The sequence below is a fragment of the Triturus cristatus genome, chromosome 1_1 (genome assembly GCF_964204655.1).
Source record: "Triturus cristatus chromosome 1_1, aTriCri1.1, whole genome shotgun sequence".
Taxonomy (NCBI): Eukaryota; Metazoa; Chordata; class Amphibia; order Caudata; family Salamandridae; genus Triturus; species Triturus cristatus.
The window spans coordinates 1,112,819,368-1,112,835,574 of NC_140579.1; the positions used below are offsets into that span (position 1 = coordinate 1,112,819,368).

A 16,207-nucleotide genomic window follows, 5' to 3' on the forward strand; every position below is an offset into this window, starting at 1 on the left:
AAAGAAACTTCAAACACAGACTGATCAGACAACACCCTGAAACATTATTCACGGACATTTACCACTGCTCCTCCAAAGGGCAGATAAAAATGGATCTAATTTTTCACACAGACCGCAAATTGGAACTCAATTCTCAGAACACAGCTCCACATTTCCAAAACAACTAACATTCCTCATAGCTGCAAACTGACGTCCTCAATCCCCAATCGCCCGGTGCGGAGTGGGATCACCTCTGTGACCATCTACTCCAACGGCACAGTCCTGATCCAAGCCAACGACAACCTAGAAGCATTCGACTCCCTCTTCTCCTCATTATGATACGCCACCCCCTCTCACACATGCCTCCCTCGCCCAACCCACCCCGATGCCCGGACAGCCTGACCCTCCAGGAGAGCCCACCAACCATTCCCGCGCCCCATGCCAACACCTTCAATCTTCCCCCTCGAGACACCACCAGCACCCGCGCCCTTATGAACAATGATCCCCAACCCCCTGCTGACCGTCACCCTCACCCTCCCCCCACCCCCGCCCATCACCTCCTCCAACAAATTATGAACGACCCCAACCGGCAGTCAATGATTCCCAACTACCTCTACCCACATGCAAGAGGACACTGAAATCACGATACGACCCATCACACCCCTTGCCCACGGTTCCACACAGTCAACACTGACAACACAAGCACCAAGAGACAACATGCCAAAGACTTGCCCTCCCCTCCTTAAGATGACCCCGCCCAGAACACCACCACCGCAGCAGCAGTAAAGACGACGCAGCGCCTCGCCCTGCTGGAAAGCCAGCTAGAAACCATAATCCTAGGCCTTTACGAAATCTTAACTGACCTCGCCATGCCAAGCAAAAACCCTTGCCGGACTCCCACTTTGTCTAGCTCCACTCAACAAAGGCCTGCCATGGTTCCCCACCCCACTTGGTTCTCAACTTCCCTCTCAAACCAGTTACAGAGACCCAAAAGAACGAGTGCTGCAATGTCCAAGAGCAAAGCGACAGATCTAGACTCCTCGTATGACATTCCCTTTACTGTTTCCACCAAATTCAAGATCAAGGTGAACACTGGATTCAGAGGAGGCTACTCCCCTCCGAAATCCCGAAGACCCCTGTCCTCCCTCACTAACATCTCCAGGGCCGCCAAAATAAGGAATCACATAAAAGAGGGGACCTCCATCAACTGCATGCTCATAAACTGCAGATCAGCCACCAAACATGCAACAGAACTAGCAGAATCCATCCTCTCACATATTATAGACATCGTGTTTATCACCGAGACATGGTTAAATGACTTCTCTTCCGCAATCATGGATATGCTTGTACCCCCGGGCTTTGTTATCATTAACAAAGACAGAAAAGACCAAAGAGGAGGGGGTATAGCAATCAATCACAAGAACTACATCTCCGTGACGGAAATCGACACCTTCAAGTATAACACCTTTGAATGTCTAACCACCAACGTTAAGACGAGAGACAACAAACCACTACTCTGCCACCTCCTTTACCACCCCCCAGGTAACACCACCGCATTCGGTGAACACTTTTGCAACTTAATTGCTCACTGCTCACTCCGAGACTCAAACAACTTCATTCTTGTTGACCTCAACCTACGATAGAATGAAGAAAACAACTCGCTAATTCAAACCTTGAATGATCTTCTACACGCCAACAATCTTACCCAACACTGCTCAAAGGTAACACATAACAGAGGAGCAATCCTAGATGCCATTTCCCAACGCGACACAGTCACGATTGAACACATCCTCCCTGCTGACTGATCCGACCATCACATCATCCTATTCCACATCAACCAAAAGATCCTACAACAACCCCCCTCGCAAGAACCCACCCAAATGGACAAGAAATCTAACTCACATTCCCCTGGCCGACCTAGAGGAAAGGGTAAGCGCTCTCCTTCCCATCTCCACTGATTATCTCTCCACAACAGAACTCACCTCTCACTACAACACAACTATGACGTCCATTTTAGACCAACTAGCCCCCCTGAAACTGAAAAGAACCAGGAACATTCCATCTAGATCATGGTTCAACACCGACATTAACTCCGAAAGGAGGCAACTAAGAGCCACAGAAAGACTTTGGAGGAACAGCCCTTCCTCTATCCTCCGCGAGCAACTCAAATCAGCCCGAAGGAACTGCAAAATACTAATCAAAAACAAAAAATCCTCATTTTTTTCTGCACCGCGCTGGACAACGCAAAAAACCAGCCTAAAGAACTCTTCAACATCATCAGGCAACAAACCTCCAAGCCCCCCGCATCCTCAGTTCAGGCTTCCATAAACCTATGCGAGAAATTCGCTAACTTCTTCAACAACAAAATCACCAAGATTAAGCTCTCACTGGACAACATGCACAGTCTCTCCCCCCCCCCCCCCACCCCCACCGACAAGAGTTTGTCACCGGGGAACAAAGTCATCGCATCCATGCACCCCATGAAATCCTAGAAATCCTTTAATCCCATCCCGGAAGCGGTGATAGTCGAACTGATCTCCACCTCCAAACCCGCATCTCACGCCCTGGATCCTATATCTTCCCATTTGACCAAAAAGCTGAAACTCCCCCCTAGCCCCGTTCTGGTGCAAGATCATAAACAGCTCCCTGCGAACCGGAGTCATACCAGACTACCTCAAAGTCGGCCAAGTCACGTCATTACTGAAAAAACCGGGCCTGGACACCAAGGATCTGAACAACTTCAGACCCGTCTCTAACCTCCCTCTCCTATCCAAAATCCTGGAAAGGTGCGTTCTCCTACAACTGACTCAACACATGGACAGCATCAACCTACTTGACTCCCACCAATCAGGCTTCAGAAAAGGCTGCAGTACTGAGACCGCGATCCTTCACGTCATAGACGATATCCACAAGTCACTCGATACGGACCAATGCTGCCTACTCATTCTCCTGGACCTATCGTCAGCCTTTGACACGGTTGACCACAACCTACTCATTAAGGCTCTTCAAGAAAGGGTAGGTGTGGATGAGATGGTCTTACACTGGTTTTCTTCCTTCTTACACAACCGCACCCAAAGAATAAAAATCAAAATCTTCGCGTCCGACCTATACCCCATCAGCAGGGGTGTCCCCCAGTGCTCTCCCCACAAGTTTTCAACATTTACACGGAACCCCTCACGACCCTACTCAAAAAAGCCAACATCCTCTTCCACCTATATACAGACGACACCCAAGATCTATCTGAAAACCTCCTCCAGTGATGACATTCAGAGACTTAAGATATCCTTGTAAATAGGGTGCAGCCTTGCATTTCTGAAGTGGCAGAGTGAGGCATTAAGCCATGATGGCTAACACCTCACACTGCCACTTCTTTGTACATATGACCCCAGGTTTTCCCTCCTCCCCTTGTGAGTTTGTGGCAGACAGAAGCCATGTGAAGCCTGTGAAGTCTCTTCAAAATTCACTTAACTGCATTTCTTTAACATGCATACTGTTTTCGTTCTAGTACATTTTATTTTCTGGCGCCTGTTTAACATGGAGGGTTATTACTTTGTGAAGCTTAAGTGTGTTTGGCAGAAGCCTTTTGGAGCAGATTGAAGTGTCTCCAAAATTCACACAACCGCATTTCTTAAACATGCATATTATTTTCTATTTTGTTTATCAAATTTTCTGTCACCTGTTTTAGATTAAAGGTTGCTGCTTTGTGTCCACGGTGAGTTTTGAAAATAATTTTGTGTTTTTGATATTTCTCTCTGCATTTCTTTAACTTGTGGCAGATTTTCACCTTATTACTTATGATTTCCCCTACCCATTATACATTAAGGGTTGCTTCTTTTTTTTTAAGGGTTGAGCGTGACTGGCAGAATCCACATGCAACAGGTGAAGTATCTCTTCGCACAACTTCATTTTTTTAAACATGCTTATTTTCAACTTTGTACATCAGATTTTCTCTTGCCCATTATACATTAAGAGTTGATGATTTGTGTCTCTTGCCTGTTTTACATTGTGTTGCTGCTTTGTATTTCTTAGTTTGCGAGATCTGAACGTGACGGGCAGAAGCAGCTGGTGGAGTGGCACCGTGAACCATGAGTAATATGTCTGGCCCATTGTACCCAATACTGTCTTTTTACTACCAAACCTGTGCATGTTGACCTATTTCGATCGCTTGCCTCAAGGCCTATGTTATTGCTCCATCCATGCCCCCTCCCGATATATATATATGACTCAGAATTCACTGTATGACAAATAATGTCCACTCTTGAATCACTATCCCAGACCTTGTCTGCCTTTTCACCATTTTGTTTCTCTTGTGTCTCAAATCTGCTTAACTTTGGTCATTAGTGTTAGAATCTAAGGACGGTTGGGGGAGACACGCTGATATTTTATTTATGTAGGCATAAAAACAGAATTGCAGAGTATGTTTTAAATGCTGGGTACCACACAGTGAAATGGGTTGCTTAGAATGGTCTGGTGCTGTTATCTGTTCAACATTGTGTGACTGACTCTTTGCCAGACTTGCGTCCTGCTAGGAAACTTATGATTTCCCTACTTACCGGGTATCTGTAGTGTCCTAGCATGGACACGTTCTAGTGTTCAGATGTGTGTCCTACACTGTACACCCACCCACCACAGACGTCACTGGGTCAGGTGACGCTGTTAATAAAAAGGCCGAGTGCACGTGCTCGAGGCCAGTTAACCCACTACCCCAACCAGGTGTCAGCGTCAGTTATTCTCCCTAGCATGAGGGCCTAGGGCCCAACATAACAATGGCGACGAGGCTTATAAGCCCCAGCGTGCAGCAGCAGTCCAGCTGATCGTGAGGGGGAGAGGAGTGCCCACAGTGAGGACACCCCCCCCCCCCCTGGGAGAAGGCGCGACGTGCCGAGAAGCCGGCAGGGCGGGGCGGAGCCCGCAGCGTGCCCCGAGGCGACCGGGAGCCCACCCCGCACCTCAGGCGCCCGCCACCGTGACCTTGGTGGGGGGGGAAGCGCCCCGAAGACAAGCGGACCGATCGGAGCCCACCCGCATCGGCCGCGACGCCGTGATTCTGCAGGCGGAGGTCGGGTGCCCACCCCGACGACCCTGCCGCGGTGCCTGGAGGTGCCCTGAATGAAAGCACGCCGAGCGGAGCTCACCCGCATCGGCTGCGACCCCGCAAGAGGCGTGTGCCACGCGGTGCCCACCCGCGGAAAGAAGGAGGCCCTCCGGCCGAAGGTGAGGAGCCCCGACTGGGAACGCGTCTGTATATGGCCGGAAGGCAGCGGGAGCCCACCCAGCTCCTTCAAGCCCTGAGACGGGCGACAAATGGCCCGTGGGTGTAGCGAGGCCAGCGGGAACCCACCCCGCATCCGGCCGTGAGGAGGAGCTCCGTGCGAAAGAAGCCGGACGGGAGCCCACCCCGCCGACGAAGCTATGCCCCCCACCCGCAGCGTGTGATCTCTGCGACGCTGCTGCGGTGGGGGCGGAAGAATCGGAACTACCACAGTAAAAGCGGAGCCCACCCACAGTATGAGCAGGGACCTGCCTCCCCTATTCAAATGCACCGCCCTGAATAGCAGCAGCACCACTCCCCCGCCCCGGCCAGCGAGCGAATGAAGGAGCTGCCGAGGGCGGGAAGAGCAGGCGGAGAACAGCGCCGGCACCCGGTGAGCACTCCCGAGCGAAGGTACAAGGAAACTGAGCCCCGGTGGTGCCTGCAGGCGCGTGCCCTGATCGATGGCAGGCAGCCGACGAATAGGCGCGTGAAAGCGCGAATGTAGAGCAGCGCGGTGAAGCGCGAGGTGCCCCAGGCGAGAGCAACCAAGTGCTCTGGAATCAAGAGGACTGCTAGGGACAGAAGTGATTACCTGTGCACCCGGAGGAAGTAACCCCCACCGACTCTCACACACACAGAGAGAATTGCCTCGCCCTCTGAGAAGCCCACTGAAATGCCTGTGGCCCACTGCCTCTACAATAAATAAGTGCAAGAAGACTTACCTGCTGGCTGGTGGTAGTCTGCACTCCACTAGTCTGCCTGGCTCCAGCTCCCCTCCAGCTCTCCTACTCACGAATGAAGCCTGGAAGAGAGGAAAAGAAGACAGGGCATAGAGTTCTGGCAGCAAGGAAGGTTGCTGCTGAAGCAAGAGAAAAGCAACACTCCCACCCAGTGGCCACTGGTGGTACTGCAGCAAGAGGAAAACAAGCATGCAGCAAGCCAAGGGAATCCAGCAGCCACAGGAGACCGACGGATTGCAGCGCAAAGAAGAAGAGGCAGCAAGGCACGTACCGCAAGGTCTGACTGATGCGCGAGGGTGAGCGCACAGAAATGCGACGGAGGCGCACAGGAATGCGCCAGAAGCGCAGGAACACGACAGAAGTGCGAGGAAGAGGAGACAGTGTGCCGCAGGGATGCAGCGACATCCCACAGCGATAAGGAGGAAGAAAGAAGAACGGTGTCAAGCCACATCCACCCCAGCAAGGACTGCGCTGTCGCCGCATCAAGTGGAGCGAACCCTCGAGCGAACTAAAGGACTCAGCGCAGATGTACCCCGGACGCGGAAGGTACACTGCAGCGCCTACAGGAGAGGAACCCACTGAAGAGGATGGGCGCAGCAAGTATCCAACACTGGCGGGCAAGGATGTCGAGCCACACCCAGTGGCGCCAAGAAGCCACCACATCGAGAGATCATGGTACAAGGAGCAACGCTACACTGAAGATGTACCACGACGGTACGAAGAGTAGCACGCACCAGTGCCTGACAAGGCAGCGGACACAGGTAGTCACACGACGTGACACACCTCGTGAACACAGGTAGTCACACGACATGACACGCCTCGTGAAGCCGACCAGCCAAATGGTCGCACCACAAAGGCCAAGCCGACCTGCCAAACGGTCGCACCACAAAGGTCAAGCCGACCAGCCAAATGGTCGCACCAAAAAGGCCAAGCCGACCTGCCAAATGGTCGCACCTCAGAAGCCGACTCACCAGGAGTTGCACAAGGAGGTGACCGACGCACGGGTCAGTGAATCTACAAAGCAAGAGGTCTGACGACAAGACCGAAGGTATCCTGCCAGTGATCGGCAGCGCGGACCGTCAAGTGGTCCAAGAAGCTCAAGAACAAAGAGGACCAAGAGTATGGCCCCACGAACGTCAACCAAAGTAACTGGTGAAAAGGAGAAGAACGAAGCGGACCAAGAGTATGGCCCCACGAACTTCAACCAAAGTAACTGGTGAAAAGGAGAAGATGAAGAGAAGGTCACGACCCTAACTCGGAATGCTGTGGAAGATGGAGAGAGTGCTCTCGGACGAGGACAAGACCAGGGGGAACACGTGCAGAGTGCGCGCGCTGCATGGAGAAGCCTGGCCAGACCAAGAGGAGAACAGAAATGGTCCAGAGTAGGTCGTGAAGCGAAGGGAAGAAGATATCTGAGTGGCACGCTTGCCACTACAAGAAGAGAAGGAAGATGACATCGGAGTGGCACGTCTGCCACTAAAAGAAAAGGGGGAAAGAAAGATCTGAGTGGCATGGTTGCCACTGCAACAAAAGGAGAAGTCTGCGTGACATGACACCCTCACGGAGAAAGAAATAGAGGAAGGAGAGAAGAGTGTGGCAAGACTACTCACACCTCAAAGACAAGGAAGGTGACAAGCGTCAGAACACAGTGCGCAAGTCCTGAAGAGCACCCGTGGCACGGAGAGAAGACCATCTGTTTGATGATGCTTTCAGCACACCTGGGATCTGCAGAGGTGAGCAGGCCGGACCATTCGGAACACCCACCTTTGGGGTTACACGGACACTGGTCAATGCCAGCCGTGGTGACTCAGGGGCAAAGGCCTCAGGGATGCCAGTGAGAGAGAGTGTCCCCGCGACGAGAGATGGTCATCAGCCGCCCTTCAGCAGAGGTCCCAGGAGGATGAAGACATTGCGCGCTAAAGACAGGAGCCAACAGCTACCCTCCAGGTCTGACTGCGGAATCTGAGGTGAGACCTGTCGTCTCCTCCGCACCCGCACTTATCGGCATGGGAGTAACACGATACAGGACACTTAACCCAGGCCAGATCTGATGAAGAGGGCCTCAAGGATATCCCGTGGCAGGGGAACACCTGTGAGAGGGGCATCCTGGTGAGAGGGGTGTCTTGCGGATGACCCGTCTTTCTGCAAAACAGAACACACGCCACAGATAAAGAAAAGGACTGGACTAAAAGATGAACGGCAACATCTAGCGGTGAACCACAAGAACTTCAACTGCGTTTGTCGCCAAGAAAGTAAAGCGAAGAAAAGACTGTGAGAACAACTTCAAGGCAGAGCCGTCAAACAGACTGGATCCAGCGAGCACCCAGGCTGGTGCCACAGTGAACTGGTGATCGTCCGTGACAGGAAGAACATCGTCCACGACAGGAAGAACATCGTCTGACTCCAGGCTGCTGAAGCGTGAGCGACTCTGCAGAAGTTTGGTCACTGTATTACATCTGTATATATATTTCTTTCTCCCCTAGGTTGAACATTGACTCTGGGTTTTTGTTATTAAAAATTGGGAGGAATGTAGTGTCCTAGCATGGACACGTTCTAGTGTTCAGATGTGTGTCCTACACTGTACACCCACCCACCACAGACGTCACTGGGTCAGGTGACGCTGTTAATAAAAAGGCCGAGCGCACGTGCTCGAGGCCAGTTAACCCACTATCCCAACCAGGTGTCAGCGTCAGTTATTCTCCCTAGCATGAGGGCCTAGGGCCCAACATAACAGGTATCTACAGTTATGGAAAAAATGTTTTTTTAAGCAGCATTAATTATTGATGACGCAGCAATATAGTTTCCTGTTAAGCCTGGCATCGACAGGGAAGGTCCGAATACAAGATGGCTACCGCCTTCACACCAGTGAACGAAGCAGGGGCATAATGTTGGCTGCACCCTTTGATTCTCCTGGCGCTGCGTGAGGATAGACCCATGCCGGGATTGACCTTGACACCGTGATTGAGGTGAGATACTGACTGGGGCACCTGGCTAAGCTTCTGTTGGCTGGTAGCTCCGTCAACGGACCTACTATGCTGGACCGCATGCGCAGCTGTCGTTACCTGGGTGCCACATGTTTTTTACACTTGGGGCAATCTGCCTGTGTATTGGCCCCCAACAAGGCATCCTGCGAGTTGCGGGGGCCGGCGTCATGGTGTGATTAGCCCATATTGAAGGGAGGCTGCCAGAGACCTCCCAGCATCCTGCCTCCAATCGTCCATCATCAATAGCACTCTCTTTTGGGGATGGTTTTGTCCCCCCCCCCCGCCCGTGACAGCGTCTGGTGGCCTGCTCCACTGGAGTCAGCGCTTAAAGGTGTGGTCACTGCCTTCACCGGGGCACACGTAGGTGCAGTGCCATTGTGATATAGTGATGTCACCTGGACTATGCTGCCTCGCAGATGAGCACTAGGAATTGACCGCAAGCAGCCTTTTGCACTTTGGCAAGTTACGCATTGTGGCCCGAATGGTGGATGGCCACTGATGACAGCTGAACAGTCACAGACATAGACCCGGCACAACTTGGCTAGGTGCATCACTCGAATTCAGCAATTGATGCCTGGTGGGCTACTGCAGACCGGCACTATCTGCATACCTTTGCCCAGAGACATAGCCCAGGGCTGGCGCGCAGGCAGTTGCTGCCGATTTCATGCTCCACAGTGCCTACATTGAGCGACCTCTGCCTAGGGTCTACAGAGGCCCTGTAAGACTAGGGACACGTTTCTTACCAGCTTGCTGGGGCTGTGGTGCGTCCAGACCTGTTGTTCTTCTCCAGACCTGTTGTTCTTCCCCAGACCTCTTCTCCCCTACTGGAGTTTTTCTGGGCATTAAGAGCAGGTCCCCGTGCCAACTCCCTGCTGCCTTTGCTTCGCTTGTGCTCCTGCTGCTCCCTGCTGCATAGCCTCATTATGCCTGGCTCTCCCCTCTGCATGTTTGCTATACTGATATTATCAGTGTTCTGCCTTTTCTTGTGCCCGATTATTAGATCTCCTAGGGTGCCATGCTCTCCCTACTGCCCTGACAATAATACTGTTGTTTCCCATTCATCGTGCCATGGTCACTCCACTCCTTATTGTTAGACTGTGATTGTAAAAAATGTGGTACATTTGTTCTCTTTTTACTGCCTGTTCTCTCTCGCTCCCTCTTTCCAGTTTTGCCTTTTTATTTTCTTCCCGCCAATACCCCTTGCTGTTTTTCCTCTTCCTGTCCAGCTCTCTTCCCAGGACCTACTTAAAGGAGGCTGCAGAGCGGGCAGCGTACTGAAGGCAAGCCTGAACATCTGCCTCAAGCTATTTGTCACCGACCCTACCCACATCACAGGACACACGCTTTACCCCATTTTCACGTCCACAGACCGAGTCCAGTACAACCACATCTCACAGCTCAGCTTGGCCAACCACTACAGCATCCACTTCATCTCAAGACTTACCAACACTGGCACCATGCCCGCAACGCCATGCCCAGAAACTGAAAAAGATATCAGAAGAACAGTGGAACAATGCTCTCAACTCTCACCTCCCAGACCCTGAACAGACTGTGAAGAAGTTCTCCAACTGGATCATAGAATGCGTCTACACAGTTGCCCAACCAGTAAATCCAGATGACTTGCCAGAAGAGCCAGCTGCTTCATTCTGGAGCTGAAATCTACCAAATGCAACTGCCGGCAAGTAGAAAGGAAGTGGCGCACCAGCAAAGAGACAGGCACCCATACCACCTTTAAAACCGCACAAACCAGCCCCTCTTGAAAGAAACAAAGAAGAATGCTCTAGCAGACCGCATAGAAGCCAGCACAAACCACAGCAAGGAGTTATTTGCCATTCTCCAACCCTGCAGCCACCGAGAACACACCACCCCTTCCCCAGAACTGTGTGACACCCTGACTACCTTCTTCTACAACAAGATCTGTCAACTACAAAAACTTCAAACCATAACCCCCTGCCGCTGACAGCATCAGCCTGCTCACACCCACAAACGCAAATCCCCAACACCTGCTCACCAATTGGGAGCCTCTCAAAATTCAATCCACAATCTCCATTATGAACTATGTGCACTCTGTTCACCCATAGATCAATGTCCCCACCTTCAACTTCGGGAAAAAGACGATTGGCTTTGAGTTCAAGAAAGTCCTGAACACCTTCATCACCTCTGCATCCTTCCATGAAGACTGGAAACATGCTGAAGTGCGGTCCCTACTGAAAAAACCATCCGCTGACCCAGCAGAGCAGAACTGAAGATCTACTGGCCCCTCTCCCTGCTCTCCTTTCCAGCAAAGATTCTCAAAGGCATTCAGCCAGAAACTCACCAGACACCCAGAACACAACAATATCCTTGACTCCTATCAATCCGGATGCCGGATCAACCACAGCACAGAGACAGCCCTCATTGAAACCACTGATGACATCTGCACCCTCCTGGACCGCTGCAAAACGGCAGCCCTCATCTTCATGTACCTATCAGCTGCCTTCAACACAGTCTCCCATTGCATATTGATCAGCAGACTCCACCACATCAAAATACAGTGAGAGCATATCAACTATGTCTAGAGGAAGATCAAACTTGTTTAGCTGTCACCGCTCAATCTCCATGCATGGACATTCATTTTGTGAATGCCTGGGCGGAGAGCCTAGCCCTGCTACTGCAATAGAAGTTCCTCCCGAGGGCGCAGCTACTCAAGCCCAGGAATTCTGGATACCATACTCTCTGTGCTCAATCTGGATCCTCTTGGATAACTTGGACCCAGTTGGTCCTAATTATCTTGTGAACATGAGGCAGGAGCGGTATCGACAGGAAGACATAGAGAAGTCCCATATTCCAATTAATGTGGAACGCATTCCTGAGTGAGAGATGCCTTGGAAACACCAGGCTGCAGAAGTGCTTACATTGTCTGTTCTTGGTGGTGGCAAACAGATCGAGCCACGGTTCTCCCCATTCGTGTAAGAGAACCTGCCCGGCCTCCAGGTATAATTGACACTCGTGATCCGCTAGACGCTGACCGCTGAGTTCATCCGCCAAGCAGATTGCCCTCAGCTCCAGAAGGTTGATGTGGGGCTGGGACTCTTTCCCGCCCCTCCCCCCGAAGTCCCTGATCTCCAACTCTCACAGATGGCCAACCCCAAACCAGAGGCGACGCATTGGTCACTGTCAGCTCAGGGAAGAAGTCTCTGCCGTGAATCATTCGCATTGAGACCCCCCCTCAATTGGATCACCTCACACAGAAGAACTCAGATTCCTTCTTCCACCATTCACCTCAGAATCCGAGAAGATCTACAGCATTCCTCATGGATTGTCCCTCAGCCCCACCCTCTTCAACATGCACATGACCCCCTGGCCAACACCGTCTGATTACATGGACTCAAAATCATCTCCTATGCCAACGACACCCAGTTCCCCCTCTCGCTGTCACAAGACCCCTCAATTACCAGAGCCAACTTCCACAGATGTATGATGAACTGAATGAAGGACAACTGACCCAACCTCGGCACGGACAAGACAGAAGTCCTCATCTTTGGGAACAACACCTCACCATGGAACTACGCATGGTGGCCTGCTTAACTTGGCATATCCCCCACCCTGACAGACAGACCACTCCCGCAACCTCTGCATCATGTTGAACAGCAAGTTATCTACAAAGAATCAAATTAAAAAAAATGTCTCATCCGCTTGCTTCAATACACTACACATGCTCCACAAGATCTTCAGTTGGCTCCCAGTCAACACCAGAAGTATCGTCATGCAGGCCCTCGTCACCAGCAGGCTGAACGACGGGAACACACTCTACATAGGAGTCACTGCACATCTCCTGAAGAGACTACAGACAATACCAAACTCGGTGGCAAGACTCCTCGATCTCCCCAGACGGAACCAAATCACACCACACCTCAGGAAGCTGCATTGGCTCCTAATCCAGAAGAGATTCCAGTTCAAGATGCTGACCCACTCATACAAAGCCTTGCACAATGTAGGGCCAGCATACATCAACAAAAGTTTACCCTTCCACCAACTGACTAGTCACCTGCAATTTGCTTCCCCTGTCCTCTCAGACAACCACCCCCCCCCGGTATCAGCCGAGTTAGCAGTGGAGGATGCTCCTTCTCAAACCTGGTTTCCAAAGCTTGGAACGACCTTCTGCACATCCCAACTGCCCCATCGCTCAGGCAATTTGGGAAAGGACTCCAAAATGTACAGTTCACCATGAAGCAGTTGAGCAACTCCAGTGCCTTTAGACCCTCTCGGGTGATATGCTGCACTTTATAAATCCTTGATTGATTAAGAGGTCATAGACCGCCCACCTCAATCGCTCTGTGTGGTCTAGATGAGTGTGGGGCACTGCCGAAGCCCGAATCTTGCACCTTACCTACTTGGGGCCTTGCACACCGGCAACAAGTCTCTGTGATCCACCTCGCTTCGGCCTTTTCGGGAGCGAGCGGGCCATTTGGAGTGTGACTATACCCCCCCACCCACCCTGGGGAATGTGGCTCTGTAGTTGGAGATGGTGCATTACAAGTCCCCACAGTCAGAACTGTCCCAAACCAAAATGAACCAGTACATCGAACATACTGTAGATATCCGGTGGACCGCAGAGCACCTACCCCATCGATCACAATAAACAGACATGCCCATCATCCTCAAATCAATTCAAAGCTCCAGGGGAGCAGTAGAGACAAAAGTGGATGAGGTCCGGGTGGATGTCTCCCTCCTGCACCAAGATATTCGCCAAGTAGCAGACAGGGTGATGGAGGCTAAGGCCAGGGTCTCCATGGTTGAAGATGAAGTGACAACCCTTAAACTCAAGGTCTCCAAGTTGCTCTCCACAAAGGCTACCGTGGAAGAACAAGAAGAGGGTGCTGAAAACAGTTTCATGAGAAACTATCTGTGCGTCGTTGGGTTCCCAGAGGGGGTTGAGACTTCCGGGACAGAATGCTTTCTGGAGAAATGGTCCCATTTGATTAGCAAGGGGAGCAAGAACCCTGATCCTCTGGTCAGGCTATTGCTCTCCCGACGCGGAGCTCGAGCGTGAGAGTCTCTGCCAACTGCATTGTCCACTGATCTCTGTTTGAGGCCTGTGCCTCACTCTGCCTCATATCTAGCCTGCTCCTTCTGGCTTCTCTGCTGCCTTTATTTGACCTCTCAGTTCCTGCCCTTTTTCCTTTTTTCCTTCCTTCATTTTTTACCTCCTTTATTTCCTTTTCCTTTTTATCCCTTGCCTGCTTCCCGCCGCTGCGGCCCCTCCTGTGTGTTCCCGCTCCAGCCTCCCAGCTGACCCGCCCTGCCACTGACGCCGACTTAATGGAGGCTACTGTGTGGCCGCGCAGCGGGCACGTCGCTTGCGCGCCAAATGCAAGCCCATTGGCGCGCGACCAGCGCCAGGAATCTTAGTCCTCTGACCCGCCAGTGCTACAGCTCCTCTGCTCTCTACGCACTCAACGTCAGCAAGAACAACTGCAAACTTTATTCACCTCTCGACACCAACGGACACTTTACCTGCCGCCACTCCTTCGCCGAGACCCAGGACCCTGGACCCTCCAGCAACAACGCCATCACACTACAAACCCTGCAATGCATCCTCCTCAACGTCCGCTCCCTCCACAGACACGCCACGGAAATCTGGTACTTCCATGACAGAACCACCACTGACGTCTCCTTCCTCACCGAAACCTGGGCCAACGATGCCTTGGGACAGGGCATCGTGATCGCCATCCCGGAAGGGTAGAAGATCGCACGGAAGGACCGCCCCGGTGGAGTCATCGCCCACAAGTCCAACCTTTGTCTGAACACCTACACCGACGGGCGCACAGACCTGATGGAACACCTCCATTTCAAGATACAGACCAACCTGTCCACCACCCTCCTCTACAGACCCCCCGGTCCCCGCGCACCTTTCTCCAACTCTATCACCAACATCAGCCCGCAAGCCATCACCTCCCCAGACTACACCCTGCTGGGAGACCTCAACTTCCACCTCGACAACCTCCAAGAACCCCAACTCCGCCTCCCTCCTAGACAACTTCCGCAACATTGGACTCAAACAGATCGTACCAGAACCAACACACTCAGCAGGACACACCCTCAACCCCATCTTCACAGCTGGAAACTCCCATCACCTTCAGCCACACCTCCGAACTCCCATGGACAGACCATCGCTGAGTCAAGTTCACCATCAAGACTAACCTCATTCGCAAACGTCCTCTCCAAGGCAGGAACTGGAACAAGATCTCCGACAACCAGCTCACCGCCTCCCTCGACAGCTCCGCTACAGACGACAACCCTACCACCACAGCCCGTGCCCTACACAACTGGATCACCGACTGTGCCAACACCATCGCCCGCTCAAAAAAACTTCCAACCCTCATGGCAAGAAAGCCAGATTGTTCTCCACCGAACGGTGAGAATCTAGACAAACCTGCAGAAGCCTCGAAAAGCTATGGAGGAACTCCAAAACGAAAGCAGACTTTGACAGCTTCAAAGCAGCCATCACCGCACACCAGAAACGCATCAGATAATCAAGGAAGAAAGCATTCCAGGACAGAATTACCACCCACGCACACAACAGCAGGGAACTATTCGGCATCATCAATGTGTTTGCCCCACCCAACAGTAACACTACTGACATCCCACCCTCCCAGAACCTCTGCGACAGACTGTGCTTCCTTCCTTCTCAAAATCAGGCCATCTACGACCACTTCGACAACCTCCATGTGGAACCCACACCCACCGTCCCCTACAACACGCAGCCGACACTTGACAGCTGGACTGGCTGCAGCATTGAAAACATCCTGAAGACTATGAAGTCCACTCACTCCGGGGCCACCATGGACCCCACCACATATACCACAGAGCCACAGACATTGGCCCCGAGCTTTGAATCCTCAACTGCTCCCTCGAGACCATCTTCTCCAATGACTGAAAACACACCAAGATCAACCCTCTCCTGAAAAACCCTCAGCGGCCCCCACCCACCTCAAGAACTACAGAACAATCTCCGTACTCCCTTACCCGGCGAAAGTAATGGAAAAAGCCGTCCACAGTCAACTCGTCTCCTTCTTAAAAGAAAAAAGAATCCTTGACTCCTCCTAATCAGGCTTCAGAGAGAATCACAGCACTGTAACCCCCCTATCGCTGAGACGGACGACATCAGCTCCCTCCTCGACAGAGGAGAGAGAGAGTGGCCCTCGTCCTCCTGGATCTCGCTTCTGACTTGGACAGTCTCACACCGCACCCTAGCCCGCAGACTCCAC

The 16,207-nt window shown here is 52.1% G+C and overlaps 1 long non-coding RNA gene across 4 annotated transcripts in view; it reads right to left on the minus strand.

The window, feature by feature from the left end:
* The window catches only part of LOC146871690 (uncharacterized), a 291,696-nt gene that overhangs the window by 39,106 nt on the left and 236,383 nt on the right, over positions 1-16,207 (minus strand). For 2 of the 4 annotated variants that reach the window (XR_014981036.1, XR_014981034.1), the window contains exon 1: positions 5,956-6,034. The exons of the other annotated variants lie outside the window; for them this stretch is intronic. This is a non-coding gene — a long non-coding RNA (uncharacterized LOC146871690). Of the gene's footprint in view, positions 1-5,955; positions 6,035-16,207 lie in introns of those variants that run through there. 4 annotated transcript variants of the gene reach the window in all.